The sequence below is a fragment of the Schistocerca cancellata genome, unplaced genomic scaffold, assembly GCF_023864275.1.
Source record: "Schistocerca cancellata isolate TAMUIC-IGC-003103 unplaced genomic scaffold, iqSchCanc2.1 HiC_scaffold_1126, whole genome shotgun sequence".
Classification (NCBI taxonomy): domain Eukaryota; kingdom Metazoa; phylum Arthropoda; class Insecta; order Orthoptera; family Acrididae; genus Schistocerca; species Schistocerca cancellata.
Genome location: NW_026047125.1, coordinates 72952 through 87077, shown reverse-complemented (window position 1 = coordinate 87077; position 14126 = coordinate 72952). Strand labels below are relative to the sequence as shown.

The 14126-nt window shown below is 54.8% G+C and overlaps 14 non-coding genes across 14 annotated transcripts; all 14 read left to right on the top strand.

Annotated features, from left to right (window-relative positions):
* The first annotated feature begins 726 nt into the window (after window positions 1-726).
* Window positions 727-846, top strand: LOC126159189 (5S ribosomal RNA). Its single transcript, XR_007534120.1, has one exon. It is a non-coding gene; the product is annotated as a 5S ribosomal RNA (ribosomal RNA).
* Window positions 847-1689: 843 nt separating this feature from the next.
* Window positions 1690-1808, top strand: LOC126159139 (5S ribosomal RNA). The gene has a single exon (XR_007534073.1). It is a non-coding gene; the product is annotated as a 5S ribosomal RNA (ribosomal RNA).
* Window positions 1809-2659: 851 nt separating this feature from the next.
* On the top strand, window positions 2660-2779 carry LOC126159188 (5S ribosomal RNA). The gene has a single exon (XR_007534119.1). It is a non-coding gene; the product is annotated as a 5S ribosomal RNA (ribosomal RNA).
* An 843-nt stretch (window positions 2780-3622) lies between these two features.
* On the top strand, window positions 3623-3741 carry LOC126159138 (5S ribosomal RNA). Its single transcript, XR_007534072.1, has one exon. It is a non-coding gene; the product is annotated as a 5S ribosomal RNA (ribosomal RNA).
* Window positions 3742-4592: 851 nt separating this feature from the next.
* Window positions 4593-4711, top strand: LOC126159136 (5S ribosomal RNA). The gene has a single exon (XR_007534070.1). It is a non-coding gene; the product is annotated as a 5S ribosomal RNA (ribosomal RNA).
* Window positions 4712-5558: 847 nt separating this feature from the next.
* On the top strand, window positions 5559-5677 carry LOC126159135 (5S ribosomal RNA). Its single transcript, XR_007534069.1, has one exon. It is a non-coding gene; the product is annotated as a 5S ribosomal RNA (ribosomal RNA).
* An 851-nt stretch (window positions 5678-6528) lies between these two features.
* Window positions 6529-6648, top strand: LOC126159187 (5S ribosomal RNA). Its single transcript, XR_007534118.1, has one exon. It is a non-coding gene; the product is annotated as a 5S ribosomal RNA (ribosomal RNA).
* Window positions 6649-7491: 843 nt separating this feature from the next.
* On the top strand, window positions 7492-7610 carry LOC126159134 (5S ribosomal RNA). The gene has a single exon (XR_007534068.1). It is a non-coding gene; the product is annotated as a 5S ribosomal RNA (ribosomal RNA).
* Window positions 7611-8457: 847 nt separating this feature from the next.
* Window positions 8458-8576, top strand: LOC126159133 (5S ribosomal RNA). Its single transcript, XR_007534067.1, has one exon. It is a non-coding gene; the product is annotated as a 5S ribosomal RNA (ribosomal RNA).
* Window positions 8577-9425: 849 nt separating this feature from the next.
* LOC126159186 (5S ribosomal RNA) lies at window positions 9426-9545 on the top strand. The gene has a single exon (XR_007534117.1). It is a non-coding gene; the product is annotated as a 5S ribosomal RNA (ribosomal RNA).
* An 843-nt stretch (window positions 9546-10388) lies between these two features.
* LOC126159132 (5S ribosomal RNA) lies at window positions 10389-10507 on the top strand. Its single transcript, XR_007534066.1, has one exon. It is a non-coding gene; the product is annotated as a 5S ribosomal RNA (ribosomal RNA).
* An 849-nt stretch (window positions 10508-11356) lies between these two features.
* On the top strand, window positions 11357-11476 carry LOC126159184 (5S ribosomal RNA). Its single transcript, XR_007534115.1, has one exon. It is a non-coding gene; the product is annotated as a 5S ribosomal RNA (ribosomal RNA).
* Window positions 11477-12324: 848 nt separating this feature from the next.
* Window positions 12325-12444, top strand: LOC126159183 (5S ribosomal RNA). Its single transcript, XR_007534114.1, has one exon. It is a non-coding gene; the product is annotated as a 5S ribosomal RNA (ribosomal RNA).
* An 843-nt stretch (window positions 12445-13287) lies between these two features.
* On the top strand, window positions 13288-13406 carry LOC126159131 (5S ribosomal RNA). The gene has a single exon (XR_007534065.1). It is a non-coding gene; the product is annotated as a 5S ribosomal RNA (ribosomal RNA).
* Window positions 13407-14126: the final 720 nt, after the last annotated feature.

Below are 14126 nucleotides of genomic sequence, written 5' to 3'. Positions count from 1 at the left end.
ACTCAGTTTGAGGGAGAATGTGCTAACCAAGTTTGCCAAGAAGACTTTGAAAACGACAAAACAGTACGAATCGGCAGGTGATTTCTGAAATACGTCACCGCCTATTGTTGTGTAGGAGTGTAGAGTTCCAAATTTGATTTGTAACCACGAATTTATTCCTTAGTCGTCTCGTCTCGTCTCGTCTCGTCTCCTCCCGCAGACGTTTGTCGTGCTTGCGCTGTCATATGGACCACGACCCGAGCGGCAGCGAGCGGCAGTCGAGCAAAGTCGGGACAAGTCGGGACGGGGACAGGGACAGGGATAGGAATGGTGCGAATGCACTGCAAACTACGCAGACACCTGGTGTGAGGCGAGGCGAGGCGAGGCGAGGCGAGGAAGCCCACATCGCTACCAGTGGGCCCTCCAGCACGACACTGCCGCACCCCGCACAGGCCCTCCGCTGAACACCAGGGACAAGATGCGTCCTCCGCTAGTGTCGAAGGCTGACCGCGCCCAGCGAATGACAGGGGGTGCAACGAGCAGCAGTGCGTCTCACACACGCGGCGGTGCGCCCGCCAATTCGGCCGTCACTCTGCTGGGACGCCGGGCGCGCCTCCCCGCGCCGTCCTCGAGGAACTGGCGGTTGCGAAAGGAAGCGCTTTCGTCAAATGCGGCCGAAAACTAACATTTTGTGTGTTGGGAGAAAAGCCGAACGCGAATTCTGCCGTGCTCCTACATTAGATGAGCGCCAACGGCCATACCATGATGAATACACCGGTTCTCGTCCGATCACCGAAGTTATGATATCATCGGGCCCGGCTAGTACTTGGATGGGTGACCGCCTGGGAAACCCGAGTGCTGTTGGCTCCCTTCCTGTTTTTTTTTTTCTTATGTCGCCAGCCCAATTTTCGAACTACCTTTCTGTTGTGACAAAGATGCTTCCTTAAGCCTTTTAAACTACTGTAATGGTACGAAAATGCAGTAATTAACTCAGTTTGAGGGAGAATGTGCTAACCAAGTTTGCCAAGAAGACTTTGAAAACGACAAAACAGTACGAATCGGCAGGTGATTTCTGAAATACGTCACCGCCTATTGTTGTGTAGGAGTGTAGAGTTCCAAATTTGATTTGTAACCACGAATTTATTCCTTAGTCGTCTCGTCTCGTCTCGTCTCGTCTCCTCCCGCAGACGTTTGTCGTGCTTGCGCTGTCATATGGACCACGACCCGAGCGGCAGCGAGCGGCAGTCGAGCAAAGTCGGGACAAGTCGGGACTGGGACAGGGACAGGGATAGGAATGGTGCGAATGCACTGCAAACTACGCAGACACCTGGTGTGAGGCGAGGCGAGGCGAGGCGAGGAAGCCCACATCGCTACCAGTGGCGCCCTCCAGCACGACACTGTCACACCCCGCACAGGCCCTCCGCTGAACACCAGGGACAAGATGCGTCCTCCGCTAGTGTCGAAGGCTGCACGCGCCCAGCGAATGACAGGGGGTGCAACGAGCAGCAGTGCGTCTCACACACGCGGCGGTGCGCCCGCCAATTCGGCCGTCACTCTGCTGGGACGCCGGGCGACCCTCCCCGCGCCGTTCTCGAAGAACTGGCGGTTCCGGAAGGAAGCGCTTTCGTCAATTGCGGCCGAAAACTAACATTATGTGTGTTGGGAGAAAAGCCGAACTCGAATTCTGCCGTGCTCCTACATTAGATGAGCGCCAACGGCCATACCATGATGAATACAGCGGTTCTCTTCCGATCTCCGAAGTTAAGCATCTTCGGGCCCGGCTAGTACTTGGATGGGTGACCGCCTGGGAAACCCGGGTGCTGTTGGCTCCCTTCCTGTTTTTTTTTTTTTTTGTTATGTCGCCAGCCCAATTTTCAAACTACCTTTCTGTTGTGACAAAGATGCTTCCTTAAGCCTTTTAAACTACTGTAATGGTACGAAAATGCAGTAATTAACTCAGTTTGAGGGAGAATGTGCTAACCAAGTTTGCCAAGAAGACTTTGAAAACGACAAAACAGTACGAATCGGCAGGTGATTTCTGAAATACGTCACCGCCTATTGTTGTGTAGGAGTGTAGAGTTCCAAATTTGATTTGTAACCACGAATTTATTCCTTAGTCGTCTCGTCTCGTCTCGTCTCGTCTCCTCCCGCAGACGTTTGTCGTGCTTGCGCTGTCATATGGACCACGACCCGAGCGGCAGCGAGCGGCAGTCGAGCAAAGTCGGGACAAGTCGGGACGGGGACAGGGACAGGGATAGGAATGGTGCGAATGCACTGCAAACTACGCAGACACCTGGTGTGAGGCGAGGCGAGGCGAGGCGAGGCGAGGAAGCCCACATCGCTACCAGTGGGCCCTCCAGCACGACACTGCCGCACCCCGCACAGGCCCTCCGCTGAACACCAGGGACAAGATGCGTCCTCCGCTAGTGTCGAAGGCTGACCGCGCCCAGCGAATGACAGGGGGTGCAACGAGCAGCAGTGCGTCTCACACACGCGGCGGTGCGCCCGCCAATTCGGCCGTCACTCTGCTGGGACGCCGGGCGCGCCTCCCCGCGCCGTCCTCGAGGAACTGGCGGTTGCGAAAGGAAGCGCTTTCGTCAAATGCGGCCGAAAACTAACATTTTGTGTGTTGGGAGAAAAGCCGAACGCGAATTCTGCCGTGCTCCTACATTAGATGAGCGCCAACGGCCATACCATGATGAATACACCGGTTCTCGTCCGATCACCGAAGTTATGATATCATCGGGCCCGGCTAGTACTTGGATGGGTGACCGCCTGGGAAACCCGAGTGCTGTTGGCTCCCTTCCTGTTTTTTTTTTTCTTATGTCGCCAGCCCAATTTTCGAACTACCTTTCTGTTGTGACAAAGATGCTTCCTTAAGCCTTTTAAACTACTGTAATGGTACGAAAATGCAGTAATTAACTCAGTTTGAGGGAGAATGTGCTAACCAAGTTTGCCAAGAAGACTTTGAAAACGACAAAACAGTACGAATCGGCAGGTGATTTCTGAAATACGTCACCGCCTATTGTTGTGTAGGAGTGTAGAGTTCCAAATTTGATTTGTAACCACGAATTTATTCCTTAGTCGTCTCGTCTCGTCTCGTCTCGTCTCCTCCCGCAGACGTTTGTCGTGCTTGCGCTGTCATATGGACCACGACCCGAGCGGCAGCGAGCGGCAGTCGAGCAAAGTCGGGACAAGTCGGGACGGGGACAGGGACAGGGATAGGAATGGTGCGAATGCACTGCAAACTACGCAGACACCTGGTGTGAGGCGAGGCGAGGCGAGGCGAGGAAGCCCACATCGCTACCAGTGGCGCCCTCCAGCACGACACTGTCACACCCCGCACAGGCCCTCCGCTGAACACCAGGGACAAGATGCGTCCTCCGCTAGTGTCGAAGGCTGCACGCGCCCAGCGAATGACAGGGGGTGCAACGAGCAGCAGTGCGTCTCACACACGCGGCGGTGCGCCCGCCAATTCGGCCGTCACTCTGCTGGGACGCCGGGCGACCCTCCCCGCGCCGTTCTCGAAGAACTGGCGGTTCCGGAAGGAAGCGCTTTCGTCAATTGCGGCCGAAAACTAACATTATGTGTGTTGGGAGAAAAGCCGAACTCGAATTCTGCCGTGCTCCTACATTAGATGAGCGCCAACGGCCATACCATGATGAATACAGCGGTTCTCTTCCGATCTCCGAAGTTAAGCATCTTCGGGCCCGGCTAGTACTTGGATGGGTGACCGCCTGGGAAACCCGGGTGCTGTTGGCTCCCTTCCTGTTTTTTTTTTTTTTTTTTTGTTATGTCGCCAGCCCAATTTTCAAACTACCTTTCTGTTGTGACAAAGATGCTTCCTTAAGCCTTTTAAACTACTGTAATGGTACGAAAATGCAGTAATTAACTCAGTTTGAGGGAGAATGTGCTAACCAAGTTTGCCAAGAAGACTTTGAAAACGACAAAACAGTACGAATCGGCAGGTGATTTCTGAAATACGTCACCGCCTATTGTTGTGTAGGAGTGTAGAGTTCCAAATTTGATTTGTAACCACGAATTTATTCCTTAGTCGTCTCGTCTCGTCTCGTCTCGTCTCCTCCCGCAGACGTTTGTCGTGCTTGCGCTGTCATATGGACCACGACCCGAGCGGCAGCGAGCGGCAGTCGAGCAAAGTCGGGACAAGTCGGGACGGGGACAGGGACAGGGATAGGAATGGTGCGAATGCACTGCAAACTACGCAGACACCTGGTGTGAGGCGAGGCGAGGCGAGGCGAGGAAGCCCACATCGCTACCAGTGGCGCCCTCCAGCACGACACTGTCACACCCCGCACAGGCCCTCCGCTGAACACCAGGGACAAGATGCGTCCTCCGCTAGTGTCGAAGGCTGCACGCGCCCAGCGAATGACAGGGGGTGCAACGAGCAGCAGTGCGTCTCACACACGCGGCGGTGCGCCCGCCAATTCGGCCGTCACTCTGCTGGGACGCCGGGCGACCCTCCCCGCGCCGTTCTCGAAGAACTGGCGGTTCCGGAAGGAAGCGCTTTCGTCAATTGCGGCCGAAAACTAACATTATGTGTGTTGGGAGAAAAGCCGAACTCGAATTCTGCCGTGCTCCTACATTAGATGAGCGCCAACGGCCATACCATGATGAATACAGCGGTTCTCTTCCGATCTCCGAAGTTAAGCATCTTCGGGCCCGGCTAGTACTTGGATGGGTGACCGCCTGGGAAACCCGGGTGCTGTTGGCTCCCTTCCTGTTTTTTTTTTTTTTTGTTATGTCGCCAGCCCAATTTTCAAACTACCTTTCTGTTGTGACAAAGATGCTTCCTTAAGCCTTTTAAACTACTGTAATGGTACGAAAATGCAGTAATTAACTCAGTTTGAGGGAGAATGTGCTAACCAAGTTTGCCAAGAAGACTTTGAAAACGACAAAACAGTACGAATCGGCAGGTGATTTCTGAAATACGTCACCGCCTATTGTTGTGTAGGAGTGTAGAGTTCCAAATTTGATTTGTAACCACGAATTTATTCCTTAGTCGTCTCGTCTCGTCTCGTCTCGTCTCCTCCCGCAGACGTTTGTCGTGCTTGCGCTGTCATATGGACCACGACCCGAGCGGCAGCGAGCGGCAGTCGAGCAAAGTCGGGACAAGTCGGGACGGGGACAGGGACAGGGATAGGAATGGTGCGAATGCACTGCAAACTACGCAGACACCTGGTGTGAGGCGAGGCGAGGCGAGGCGAGGAAGCCCACATCGCTACCAGTGGCGCCCTCCAGCACGACACTGTCACACCCCGCACAGGCCCTCCGCTGAACACCAGGGACAAGATGCGTCCTCCGCTAGTGTCGAAGGCTGCACGCGCCCAGCGAATGACAGGGGGTGCAACGAGCAGCAGTGCGTCTCACACACGCGGCGGTGCGCCCGCCAATTCGGCCGTCACTCTGCTGGGACGCCGGGCGACCCTCCCCGCGCCGTTCTCGAAGAACTGGCGGTTCCGGAAGGAAGCGCTTTCGTCAATTGCGGCCGAAAACTAACATTATGTGTGTTGGGAGAAAAGCCGAACTCGAATTCTGCCGTGCTCCTACATTAGATGAGCGCCAACGGCCATACCATGATGAATACAGCGGTTCTCTTCCGATCTCCGAAGTTAAGCATCTTCGGGCCCGGCTAGTACTTGGATGGGTGACCGCCTGGGAAACCCGGGTGCTGTTGGCTCCCTTCCTGTTTTTTTTTTTTTTTGTTATGTCGCCAGCCCAATTTTCAAACTACCTTTCTGTTGTGACAAAGATGCTTCCTTAAGCCTTTTAAACTACTGTAATGGTACGAAAATGCAGTAATTAACTCAGTTTGAGGGAGAATGTGCTAACCAAGTTTGCCAAGAAGACTTTGAAAACGACAAAACAGTACGAATCGGCAGGTGATTTCTGAAATACGTCACCGCCTATTGTTGTGTAGGAGTGTAGAGTTCCAAATTTGATTTGTAACCACGAATTTATTCCTTAGTCGTCTCGTCTCGTCTCGTCTCGTCTCCTCCCGCAGACGTTTGTCGTGCTTGCGCTGTCATATGGACCACGACCCGAGCGGCAGCGAGCGGCAGTCGAGCAAAGTCGGGACAAGTCGGGACGGGGACAGGGACAGGGATAGGAATGGTGCGAATGCACTGCAAACTACGCAGACACCTGGTGTGAGGCGAGGCGAGGCGAGGCGAGGCGAGGAAGCCCACATCGCTACCAGTGGGCCCTCCAGCACGACACTGCCGCACCCCGCACAGGCCCTCCGCTGAACACCAGGGACAAGATGCGTCCTCCGCTAGTGTCGAAGGCTGACCGCGCCCAGCGAATGACAGGGGGTGCAACGAGCAGCAGTGCGTCTCACACACGCGGCGGTGCGCCCGCCAATTCGGCCGTCACTCTGCTGGGACGCCGGGCGCGCCTCCCCGCGCCGTCCTCGAGGAACTGGCGGTTGCGAAAGGAAGCGCTTTCGTCAAATGCGGCCGAAAACTAACATTTTGTGTGTTGGGAGAAAAGCCGAACGCGAATTCTGCCGTGCTCCTACATTAGATGAGCGCCAACGGCCATACCATGATGAATACACCGGTTCTCGTCCGATCACCGAAGTTATGATATCATCGGGCCCGGCTAGTACTTGGATGGGTGACCGCCTGGGAAACCCGAGTGCTGTTGGCTCCCTTCCTGTTTTTTTTTTTCTTATGTCGCCAGCCCAATTTTCGAACTACCTTTCTGTTGTGACAAAGATGCTTCCTTAAGCCTTTTAAACTACTGTAATGGTACGAAAATGCAGTAATTAACTCAGTTTGAGGGAGAATGTGCTAACCAAGTTTGCCAAGAAGACTTTGAAAACGACAAAACAGTACGAATCGGCAGGTGATTTCTGAAATACGTCACCGCCTATTGTTGTGTAGGAGTGTAGAGTTCCAAATTTGATTTGTAACCACGAATTTATTCCTTAGTCGTCTCGTCTCGTCTCGTCTCGTCTCCTCCCGCAGACGTTTGTCGTGCTTGCGCTGTCATATGGACCACGACCCGAGCGGCAGCGAGCGGCAGTCGAGCAAAGTCGGGACAAGTCGGGACGGGGACAGGGACAGGGATAGGAATGGTGCGAATGCACTGCAAACTACGCAGACACCTGGTGTGAGGCGAGGCGAGGCGAGGCGAGGAAGCCCACATCGCTACCAGTGGCGCCCTCCAGCACGACACTGTCACACCCCGCACAGGCCCTCCGCTGAACACCAGGGACAAGATGCGTCCTCCGCTAGTGTCGAAGGCTGCACGCGCCCAGCGAATGACAGGGGGTGCAACGAGCAGCAGTGCGTCTCACACACGCGGCGGTGCGCCCGCCAATTCGGCCGTCACTCTGCTGGGACGCCGGGCGACCCTCCCCGCGCCGTTCTCGAAGAACTGGCGGTTCCGGAAGGAAGCGCTTTCGTCAATTGCGGCCGAAAACTAACATTATGTGTGTTGGGAGAAAAGCCGAACTCGAATTCTGCCGTGCTCCTACATTAGATGAGCGCCAACGGCCATACCATGATGAATACAGCGGTTCTCTTCCGATCTCCGAAGTTAAGCATCTTCGGGCCCGGCTAGTACTTGGATGGGTGACCGCCTGGGAAACCCGGGTGCTGTTGGCTCCCTTCCTGTTTTTTTTTTTTTTTGTTATGTCGCCAGCCCAATTTTCAAACTACCTTTCTGTTGTGACAAAGATGCTTCCTTAAGCCTTTTAAACTACTGTAATGGTACGAAAATGCAGTAATTAACTCAGTTTGAGGGAGAATGTGCTAACCAAGTTTGCCAAGAAGACTTTGAAAACGACAAAACAGTACGAATCGGCAGGTGATTTCTGAAATACGTCACCGCCTATTGTTGTGTAGGAGTGTAGAGTTCCAAATTTGATTTGTAACCACGAATTTATTCCTTAGTCGTCTCGTCTCGTCTCGTCTCGTCTCCTCCCGCAGACGTTTGTCGTGCTTGCGCTGTCATATGGACCACGACCCGAGCGGCAGCGAGCGGCAGTCGAGCAAAGTCGGGACAAGTCGGGACGGGGACAGGGACAGGGATAGGAATGGTGCGAATGCACTGCAAACTACGCAGACACCTGGTGTGAGGCGAGGCGAGGCGAGGCGAGGAAGCCCACATCGCTACCAGTGGCGCCCTCCAGCACGACACTGTCACACCCCGCACAGGCCCTCCGCTGAACACCAGGGACAAGATGCGTCCTCCGCTAGTGTCGAAGGCTGACCGCGCCCAGCGAATGACAGGGGGTGCAACGAGCAGCAGTGCGTCTCACACACGCGGCGGTGCGCCCGCCAATTCGGCCGTCACTCTGCTGGGACGCCGGGCGACCCTCCCCGCGCCGTTCTCGAAGAACTGGCGGTTCCGGAAGGAAGCGCTTTCGTCAATTGCGGCCGAAAACTAACATTATGTGTGTTGGGAGAAAAGCCGAACTCGAATTCTGCCGTGCTCCTACATTAGATGAGCGCCAACGGCCATACCATGATGAATACAGCGGTTCTCTTCCGATCTCCGAAGTTAAGCATCTTCGGGCCCGGCTAGTACTTGGATGGGTGACCGCCTGGGAAACCCGGGTGCTGTTGGCTCCCTTCCTGTTTTTTTTTTTTTGTTATGTCGCCAGCCCAATTTTCAAACTACCTTTCTGTTGTGACAAAGATGCTTCCTTAAGCCTTTTAAACTACTGTAATGGTACGAAAATGCAGTAATTAACTCAGTTTGAGGGAGAATGTGCTAACCAAGTTTGCCAAGAAGACTTTGAAAACGACAAAACAGTACGAATCGGCAGGTGATTTCTGAAATACGTCACCGCCTATTGTTGTGTAGGAGTGTAGAGTTCCAAATTTGATTTGTAACCACGAATTTATTCCTTAGTCGTCTCGTCTCGTCTCGTCTCGTCTCCTCCCGCAGACGTTTGTCGTGCTTGCGCTGTCATATGGACCACGACCCGAGCGGCAGCGAGCGGCAGTCGAGCAAAGTCGGGACAAGTCGGGACGGGGACAGGGACAGGGATAGGAATGGTGCGAATGCACTGCAAACTACGCAGACACCTGGTGTGAGGCGAGGCGAGGCGAGGCGAGGCGAGGAAGCCCACATCGCTACCAGTGGGCCCTCCAGCACGACACTGCCGCACCCCGCACAGGCCCTCCGCTGAACACCAGGGACAAGATGCGTCCTCCGCTAGTGTCGAAGGCTGACCGCGCCCAGCGAATGACAGGGGGTGCAACGAGCAGCAGTGCGTCTCACACACGCGGCGGTGCGCCCGCCAATTCGGCCGTCACTCTGCTGGGACGCCGGGCGCGCCTCCCCGCGCCGTCCTCGAGGAACTGGCGGTTGCGAAAGGAAGCGCTTTCGTCAAATGCGGCCGAAAACTAACATTTTGTGTGTTGGGAGAAAAGCCGAACGCGAATTCTGCCGTGCTCCTACATTAGATGAGCGCCAACGGCCATACCATGATGAATACACCGGTTCTCGTCCGATCACCGAAGTTATGATATCATCGGGCCCGGCTAGTACTTGGATGGGTGACCGCCTGGGAAACCCGAGTGCTGTTGGCTCCCTTCCTGTTTTTTTTTTTCTTATGTCGCCAGCCCAATTTTCGAACTACCTTTCTGTTGTGACAAAGATGCTTCCTTAAGCCTTTTAAACTACTGTAATGGTACGAAAATGCAGTAATTAACTCAGTTTGAGGGAGAATGTGCTAACCAAGTTTGCCAAGAAGACTTTGAAAACGACAAAACAGTACGAATCGGCAGGTGATTTCTGAAATACGTCACCGCCTATTGTTGTGTAGGAGTGTAGAGTTCCAAATTTGATTTGTAACCACGAATTTATTCCTTAGTCGTCTCGTCTCGTCTCGTCTCGTCTCCTCCCGCAGACGTTTGTCGTGCTTGCGCTGTCATATGGACCACGACCCGAGCGGCAGCGAGCGGCAGTCGAGCAAAGTCGGGACAAGTCGGGACGGGGACAGGGACAGGGATAGGAATGGTGCGAATGCACTGCAAACTACGCAGACACCTGGTGTGAGGCGAGGCGAGGCGAGGCGAGGAAGCCCACATCGCTACCAGTGGCGCCCTCCAGCACGACACTGTCACACCCCGCACAGGCCCTCCGCTGAACACCAGGGACAAGATGCGTCCTCCGCTAGTGTCGAAGGCTGACCGCGCCCAGCGAATGACAGGGGGTGCAACGAGCAGCAGTGCGTCTCACACACGCGGCGGTGCGCCCGCCAATTCGGCCGTCACTCTGCTGGGACGCCGGGCGACCCTCCCCGCGCCGTTCTCGAAGAACTGGCGGTTCCGGAAGGAAGCGCTTTCGTCAATTGCGGCCGAAAACTAACATTATGTGTGTTGGGAGAAAAGCCGAACTCGAATTCTGCCGTGCTCCTACATTAGATGAGCGCCAACGGCCATACCATGATGAATACAGCGGTTCTCTTCCGATCTCCGAAGTTAAGCATCTTCGGGCCCGGCTAGTACTTGGATGGGTGACCGCCTGGGAAACCCGGGTGCTGTTGGCTCCCTTCCTGTTTTTTTTTTTTTGTTATGTCGCCAGCCCAATTTTCAAACTACCTTTCTGTTGTGACAAAGATGCTTCCTTAAGCCTTTTAAACTACTGTAATGGTACGAAAATGCAGTAATTAACTCAGTTTGAGGGAGAATGTGCTAACCAAGTTTGCCAAGAAGACTTTGAAAACGACAAAACAGTACGAATCGGCAGGTGATTTCTGAAATACGTCACCGCCTATTGTTGTGTAGGAGTGTAGAGTTCCAAATTTGATTTGTAACCACGAATTTATTCCTTAGTCGTCTCGTCTCGTCTCGTCTCGTCTCCTCCCGCAGACGTTTGTCGTGCTTGCGCTGTCATATGGACCACGACCCGAGCGGCAGCGAGCGGCAGTCGAGCAAAGTCGGGACAAGTCGGGACGGGGACAGGGACAGGGATAGGAATGGTGCGAATGCACTGCAAACTACGCAGACACCTGGTGTGAGGCGAGGCGAGGCGAGGCGAGGCGAGGAAGCCCACATCGCTACCAGTGGGCCCTCCAGCACGACACTGCCGCACCCCGCACAGGCCCTCCGCTGAACACCAGGGACAAGATGCGTCCTCCGCTAGTGTCGAAGGCTGACCGCGCCCAGCGAATGACAGGGGGTGCAACGAGCAGCAGTGCGTCTCACACACGCGGCGGTGCGCCCGCCAATTCGGCCGTCACTCTGCTGGGACGCCGGGCGCGCCTCCCCGCGCCGTCCTCGAGGAACTGGCGGTTGCGAAAGGAAGCGCTTTCGTCAAATGCGGCCGAAAACTAACATTTTGTGTGTTGGGAGAAAAGCCGAACGCGAATTCTGCCGTGCTCCTACATTAGATGAGCGCCAACGGCCATACCATGATGAATACACCGGTTCTCGTCCGATCACCGAAGTTATGATATCATCGGGCCCGGCTAGTACTTGGATGGGTGACCGCCTGGGAAACCCGAGTGCTGTTGGCTCCCTTCCTGTTTTTTTTTTTTCTTATGTCGCCAGCCCAATTTTCGAACTACCTTTCTGTTGTGACAAAGATGCTTCCTTAAGCCTTTTAAACTACTGTAATGGTACGAAAATGCAGTAATTAACTCAGTTTGAGGGAGAATGTGCTAACCAAGTTTGCCAAGAAGACTTTGAAAACGACAAAACAGTACGAATCGGCAGGTGATTTCTGAAATACGTCACCGCCTATTGTTGTGTAGGAGTGTAGAGTTCCAAATTTGATTTGTAACCACGAATTTATTCCTTAGTCGTCTCGTCTCGTCTCGTCTCGTCTCCTCCCGCAGACGTTTGTCGTGCTTGCGCTGTCATATGGACCACGACCCGAGCGGCAGCGAGCGGCAGTCGAGCAAAGTCGGGACAAGTCGGGACGGGGACAGGGACAGGGATAGGAATGGTGCGAATGCACTGCAAACTACGCAGACACCTGGTGTGAGGCGAGGCGAGGCGAGGCGAGGCGAGGAAGCCCACATCGCTACCAGTGGGCCCTCCAGCACGACACTGCCGCACCCCGCACAGGCCCTCCGCTGAACACCAGGGACAAGATGCGTCCTCCGCTAGTGTCGAAGGCTGACCGCGCCCAGCGAATGACAGGGGGTGCAACGAGCAGCAGTGCGTCTCACACACGCGGCGGTGCGCCCGCCAATTCGGCCGTCACTCTGCTGGGACGCCGGGCGCGCCTCCCCGCGCCGTCCTCGAGGAACTGGCGGTTGCGAAAGGAAGCGCTTTCGTCAAATGCGGCCGAAAACTAACATTTTGTGTGTTGGGAGAAAAGCCGAACGCGAATTCTGCCGTGCTCCTACATTAGATGAGCGCCAACGGCCATACCATGATGAATACACCGGTTCTCGTCCGATCACCGAAGTTATGATATCATCGGGCCCGGCTAGTACTTGGATGGGTGACCGCCTGGGAAACCCGAGTGCTGTTGGCTCCCTTCCTGCTTTTTTTTTTCTTATGTCGCCAGCCCAATTTTCGAACTACCTTTCTGTTGTGACAAAGATGCTTCCTTAAGCCTTTTAAACTACTGTAATGGTACGAAAATGCAGTAATTAACTCAGTTTGAGGGAGAATGTGCTAACCAAGTTTGCCAAGAAGACTTTGAAAACGACAAAACAGTACGAATCGGCAGGTGATTTCTGAAATACGTCACCGCCTATTGTTGTGTAGGAGTGTAGAGTTCCAAATTTGATTTGTAACCACGAATTTATTCCTTAGTCGTCTCGTCTCGTCTCGTCTCGTCTCCTCCCGCAGACGTTTGTCGTGCTTGCGCTGTCATATGGACCACGACCCGAGCGGCAGCGAGCGGCAGTCGAGCAAAGTCGGGACAAGTCGGGACGGGGACAGGGACAGGGATAGGAATGGTGCGAATGCACTGCAAACTACGCAGACACCTGGTGTGAGGCGAGGCGAGGCGAGGCGAGGAAGCCCACATCGCTACCAGTGGCGCCCTCCAGCACGACACTGTCACACCCCGCACAGGCCCTCCGCTGAACACCAGGGACAAGATGCGTCCTCCGCTAGTGTCGAAGGCTGCACGCGCCCAGCGAATGACAGGGGGTGCAACGAGCAGCAGTGCGTCTCACACACGCGGCGGTGCGCCCGCCAATTCGGCCGTCACTCTGCTGGGACGCCGGGCGACCCTCCCCGCGCCGTTCTCGAAGAACTGGCGGTTCCGGAAGGAAGCGCTTTCGTCAATTGCGGCCGAAAACTAACATTATGTGTGTTGGGAGAAAAGCCGAACTCGAATTCTGCCGTGCTCCTACATTAGATGAGCGCCAACGGCCATACCATGATGAATACAGCGGTTCTCTTCCGATCTCCGAAGTTAAGCATCTTCGGGCCCGGCTAGTACTTGGATGGGTGACCGCCTGGGAAACCCGGGTGCTGTTGGCTCCCTTCCTGTTTTTTTTTTTTTGTTATGTCGCCAGCCCAATTTTCAAACTACCTTTCTGTTGTGACAAAGATGCTTCCTTAAGCCTTTTAAACTACTGTAATGGTACGAAAATGCAGTAATTAACTCAGTTTGAGGGAGAATGTGCTAACCAAGTTTGCCAAGAAGACTTTGAAAACGACAAAACAGTACGAATCGGCAGGTGATTTCTGAAATACGTCACCGCCTATTGTTGTGTAGGAGTGTAGAGTTCCAAATTTGATTTGTAACCACGAATTTATTCCTTAGTCGTCTCGTCTCGTCTCGTCTCGTCTCCTCCCGCAGACGTTTGTCGTGCTTGCGCTGTCATATGGACCACGACCCGAGCGGCAGCGAGCGGCAGTCGAGCAAAGTCGGGACAAGTCGGGACGGGGACAGGGACAGGGATAGGAATGGTGCGAATGCACTGCAAACTACGCAGACACCTGGTGTGAGGCGAGGCGAGGCGAGGCGAGGCGAGGAAGCCCACATCGCTACCAGTGGGCCCTCCAGCACGACACTGCCGCACCCCGCACAGGCCCTCCGCTGAACACCAGGGACAAGATGCGTCCTCCGCTAGTGTCGAAGGCTGACCGCGCCCAGCGAATGACAGGGGGTGCAACGAGCAGCAGTGCGTCTCACACACGCGGCGGTGCGCCCGCCAATTCGGCCGTCACTCTGCTGGGACGCCGGGCGCGCCTCCC